Here is a 6000-nt window from a genome sequence, read left to right as displayed (position 1 = left end):
CCAGAACTATACAGAAGAAGAAAATTAAAATTGCACGGCAGGGTTTTCACAGCAATTTATCCCTTTATTGATTTAAGAACACTACTTCGTTCTTCGTATGTCTTTTCTACTAAATGTGGCCAATATCAGAATTATTTATGGCCTCATAGAACATATGCAAATAGCGTCAGATACTTCACTGCACTTGTGCACTACAGGGCTGGGAGGAGGATGGCTCAGTCTTTGAGCAAGCATGAGGAGCTACATTTAGGCCCCCAGTACCCATGTAAAAGCTGGCTGTGTTGCACGTCTGAAATCTCAGCCTTGGGGCTTACTGGCCAGCTAGTCTTTTCTAATTGGTGAACTCTGGATTCAGTGAAGACCTAATTTTGAAAATTAATCTGGAGAGCCATAGTGGAAGACGACATGACACCTGACATCAACCTCCAACCTCCACATAGGCAAACTCTGACAAATGTACGTACGTACACACACACACACACACACACACACACACACACACACACACACATTAAATTTAAATATGTTTTTGTTTTGATTCCAAGTGTGGGATGTGAAACAGGCTTCTGTGAGGGTGTGTAGTGTTTGTCCGTTGGAAACAGACTTGTGAGAGGACATGTGGTGCCCATCTGCTAGAAGAGAAACTGCCAACTGATAAACATCCTAGTACAGACTCCGAGAGGATACATACCAGAGAGCCTAAAACCAGAGGCATGGCTTTTGGTTTTTGCATTGCTTCCCCTAGCTTGGCTGTTCATTGATCGGCTTCAAGATTCTCCTAGAGAGAAACACTCCAGAGACTGCTTCAAGGTTCTGGGTTCCAGCTGCTGTGGTTGCAGTCACCTATCCTGAATTGCTGGTTTACTGTTTAATGGGTCTGCTGGAGTCCTGACACTGAAGAGTGGAATCGCTCCAAGGAACTTAGTCTAAAAAGGTCTACTTCTCCTGTGCCCATTAACATCTTTAGTCTTCTGTCTAGGGTAGGTGGGTTAAAAGGGTAGTATAAGCATTAAAGAACCCCAAATAAAGTAGATTTGAAAAAATTCCAAGCCTACACACACACACACACACACACACACACACACACACAGTAATAACCATCTCAATAGAATGCATAAACAAATGCCTTGTCTTCACTGAAAAGATGCACTTGATTAATTTAAATGCAATGTTCACATATGATTCCAATTATTCCAAGTTTCTTGTTGTAAACCTCTTACCTTCCTTTGAAGGAATTAGATGCTAGCAACAAGGGTGAAATAAAATAAGATTTTTTTTAAGATTCAGGTGGGACAGTGGTACACACTAGAAGCCGGCACATCCAATAATTATCCTGCTCCCAGGTTTATACACACACATTTGTCTGTGGTTAACTGAATCCTACAGTTGTAGCTCCTTTTACAGAAAAGTTTGACCTTTGCTTAAGTCCAATCTAGCAAGAGAAAAATCATTATTCATTTCTCTCCCACTCAAAGTCTCGGTGCATATTTGAAAATGTTATTTACTGTCTGGCTGTTAGTCTTTAACGCTGAGCATTTTCCACTGAAGGAGACAGCTGGCTGCATCGACCTATCCTTTACTGCCCTCAAGGCCACGCATATCTAATTCAAGGATATCAGATAATGGTACGTGGCATGATTTACATGTAGAGAATTCAGAATTCATTGTGAGACTATTTATAACTACAGCACCATCGATAGGGACGATGATTTAATAGTGGTTGTGAGGGTGTTCTGACAAGAGGCATTAATATTAGAACCTTTTCCCAGAGTGCTGCAAACAGTGGCGGGAAGATACAGCTCGCCTGAGTTATTTTTCATTGGCGACCCTCTTTGTGTTCATTAGCACATACAATTCCAGGGTTGAGAAGCCACTGTTTTAACTCTAATTTGTATGTAATGAGAACAGTCCATGCATAGAGGCTCTCCTTCATTAATGAAGCTGCAGGGACCGGGGTGGGGGTGGGAGCAGTGGTAGGGGAGGGAAGCTGGGGACTGTGATGAAAAAAGGACATCTAATCTCATAGAAGTTTACCAATTACAGATTTGCACATGGTATTTGAAGACTGAGGATCTGCTGTCTAGACGGCCAAAGTATATAATAAAGATTTTATAATACCTTTCAAAAGAAGCAGGGCAAGCTGTGCCGCCTGACAATACAGCTCCCTTCAGTAACACTAACGCTAAAGGATGAGGCTGGCTGTGGATAGAGACAGGCAGGTTAGTGCTGCCAACAACTACAGAGTCACCTAACAGTCTATCCAAAGCGTCGTGAGGATTAACCACGCATCTGAAGATGACATTTAATGTAGCATGTCACCAAAGAAGCCTTCTTCTGCTAAGAAGACATCTGGCTTGCAATAGAAGGAACACATCTGAACCTTTTTAGTCTGGAATGTAAAATCCTACTTCAAATTAACTCTGAAACGTGGTCAAGGGCTTCTCTAACACTTACAGCCAAGGACTACGTTTAGGGTTCAAGGAATAATCACGTCAGGATCATTAAAGGTATCTTTGCAATGTAAAATGAGAATGAGTGTACCCTATTTTGTGAAAATATATTATTTTATGATGCTCAGAAAACATGTTGTGCTTAACAGTATAAAAATAATGATCCAGTGACCTAACCACTGGGTCTGCTCTCCCCAAAGTCTGGCAAAAGAATTTGACAGACACTATCCATGAAAATGGCTATTGTTTTCATCTACTCAATGTGTTTATTTTGATAGGCTCTAGTGTTTTCATATAATTTATATGACAATAAAACTTTAGAGCATAATGCCGACATGTTTAGCTTATTTGCAAAGGTGTGCATAATAATCACAACCTAACATTGGCGTATTATATTAACTTCAGGGGAAAACACTCTTGCCTGCACTCACCCTTCAATACTACTTAGACCCTAGGCATACATTCATCATTTTTCTGAAAAGGCTCATGAGAACATAAAGTCTGTACACGTTAGTGGAGTGTCGTGTAGCATGAGAGTGGGATGTGTGCCGTATGTGTATATTGTATCTATAAGTTATGTGAAACATGCCTCTAATACTTTACAACAATCTTTAAAACAAACCTTTCAGCTTTGTGAAATGTACAGAATAGTGGTGTTTGCTATAGTTTTCCTGTTATATAACAACACACCTGACCATCTTGCCTTTAGCTAAATGTAATTTAATACCAATTGATCCACTGTTCCCCCATACTTCTCTGCTGCTTGAAACTACTGTTCTACTCTCAAATTCAAAGAGCTCAGCAGCCTTTTATTTTACCCACAAATGAGATCACGCAATGCCTGTCTTTCTGTCTTTATTTCAATTAACATAATCTTTAGTTTAACACCATAACCTTTAATATATCTACAACATTGTAGTATCTCTTTATGTTAAAAATGTTTTTAAAATGTGATATAGCCATTCATTTGCAGATCCAGTGTCTAGAAGAGTGGCTATTCACACCAAAGGATAAGCAAAGCTTAGCTCAGAATAAAACTACCTTACATTGTTTCTTCAAGCATTAAACAGAAGAAGAGGGTGGGGAGGAGGGAATAGCAAGGTTTCACATAAATTAGCTCATAGCCCTGTATATGCAGAGAGTGGCTAAATGCTTATTGATTCCAATTTAGTAATTCTCAATGATTTGGGAAAGAAGAGTGCAGGGACACTTGGCAAGGGATGGAGAAACTTTGGGTTGTCACAGCTTGCAGAGGGGAGCTCTGGGAGCTGTCACAACTGTGACTGGTAATTTATCGTAGTCTTTATTGCCCATAATAACTGCCCAACTCAAAATGTCAAGTGAGAAACAGATTGAGATACTTTCCTCTACTCACATGTATAAGACAATTAAACGTACAGTCTTGTGTTCTAATTAATTCCTACAACATATACAATTGTACCTCTTAGCATTCTCTCAGTCTTAGTTATTATTTCTTAGGGAGCACCAAGAATAAAATACTGCTAGATATATCCTTTTTATTGAAAAAACATTTTTCAAAAGATGCATTTTGATCATGTTTTCCCCTCCCCCAACTTCCCCCAGGTCTTATGTTTCCCCACTTCACTACTGACCCAAATTTATGTTCCCTCTTGCTCTCTCGATCTCTCTCTCCCTCCCTCCCTCCCTCCCTCTGCTCCCCCTATCTCCCCCTCCCTCTCTTTCCCCTCCCTCCTCCCTCTAACCACACACAAAACTAAATTTAAAAAACAAGAAACATTTAAAAATAAAATCTCAAAACCACAAAAATGGAAATAACAATAAACAAACAAAAGACCAATAACAAAAAAATGTTCAAACAAAACAAAATGAATTTTAAAAACTAAAAAAAAGTCTACAATAATATCATTGAATTCATTATATGTTAGCCAACTACTCCTAGGTATAAGGCCTGTCCTGAAGTGTGGCTTATATTCCCAGTGAGATTCCACTGGAAAAGTAATTTTTCCTTTGTCAGTGGATATCAAGCAGCTCAACTTTTCTGTGTTTGATGACATACCTAAGTGTTGTCTTCTGCAATAGGGCCTTGCCATCAAGTTGAAGAGAAGAATTAATAGCACTGTCAAAAGCCTGTGATGTTTGGGGGTTCATTGATCTTCCATTTGACCATTGTCTCGGCACAATGGAACCCATTACTTGCAGTGGTTCCATAGAGGATTTAAGATGTACTTAAAGACACCCAAACCCCTCCCCCATGCAGCCACATTACCTGTAACAGATACAGCAGGTACCAGGCAGTCACCACAACCTTCCAACAATTCGCCAACCCACCACTTGCTATTTTCCAAGCCATATATTTACTTGCTATTGTTTCAGTCAGTTGGGCCATCTCCTCTTCGAGTGCTTCAGAAATGGTCGCTTCCATCACAGTGCTTCTTGTCACAGGGTTTCTTTCCAGTGGGTAATTTGAACACAGAATTTCAAAACTCTGGGAATCCTTGAAACAACTTTAACTTCTTATCTTGTTATTAGTTGTTCACCACAGAGCTGGACCCTTGGTAATGTTTGGGAGTTCAGTGTCCTCCCCTTATACTTAGCTTCAGCCTTTCTCTTTCCCAAGGTCTGAACATATTTGTTTGGGGTTGACCCAAAGACAAGTTATTGATATGCAACAGGACTGGGCTGAAGGTCAGTGTCTCTCTCTGGTAAAGCTAACTACCCCTGCATTCCCTTCCTTCAGGGTATGTGCTCATCCACAGTGAGCATCTGTTTGGCTATCCAATGAGTCAGCATATTCTCCCCTCAGGAGTTCTGACCCCCTAGCATTGAGAACAGAAATGATATCACATGAAGAAAGAAATGCGCTTGCTTTACAGAAGTGTCCATACGTGACCAGATATGCTTCAAGTTCCACGCAAATAGAAAGCAGCCAAGTTCCCACTCATTAATGCTGATAAAAGGAAATGTGGAGAAAGCTAAGAAGGACACAAAACATGCTACAAACATTTCCCCTGTTTGAAACGGGATGTTTATCTGTGTAGATTCTTGCCTTGGTGTACGTCACAAAGAGGAAGAGCAGGAGCAAATATAGTAAGGCAGCTAGCTATGCTGGCACATCCTGGATGAAGAGATGGCTCAGTGAGTTTAGTATTTGCAGAACGAATCAGGAGGGAGGACCTGAGCTCAGATCTCCAGCATGCACACAGAAGCAAGTGCAGTGCGGAACATTTGTAATCGCAGCATGCTAGACCAGAAACAGGCTGATTCCCAAAGCCTACTGGCCAGACAGTCTCAGCAAGTTGTTAAGCTCCAAATTCACTGAGACTACTTTGTCTCACATAAGGTGAAAAGCAATAAACACTCAACGTCCACCTCTGGTCTTTACATGCAGTCTCACACATGTACATACTCATATAACATATATATATATATATATATATATATATATATATATATATATATATATGCACCACTGTAACAGAGGGACTGAAGACAAATCTTCCTCGCAGCATTCTAGCTATAAATAACATCTCCTTGCCCCCCAAATACGTGTGGAAATTATTCTCTTTCA

This window comes from Acomys minous, assembly GCF_964271855.1.
Source record: "Acomys minous genome assembly, chromosome: 4".
NCBI classification, from domain to species: Eukaryota; Metazoa; Chordata; class Mammalia; order Rodentia; family Muridae; genus Acomys; species Acomys minous.
This window is presented reverse-complemented; position numbering follows the sequence as displayed.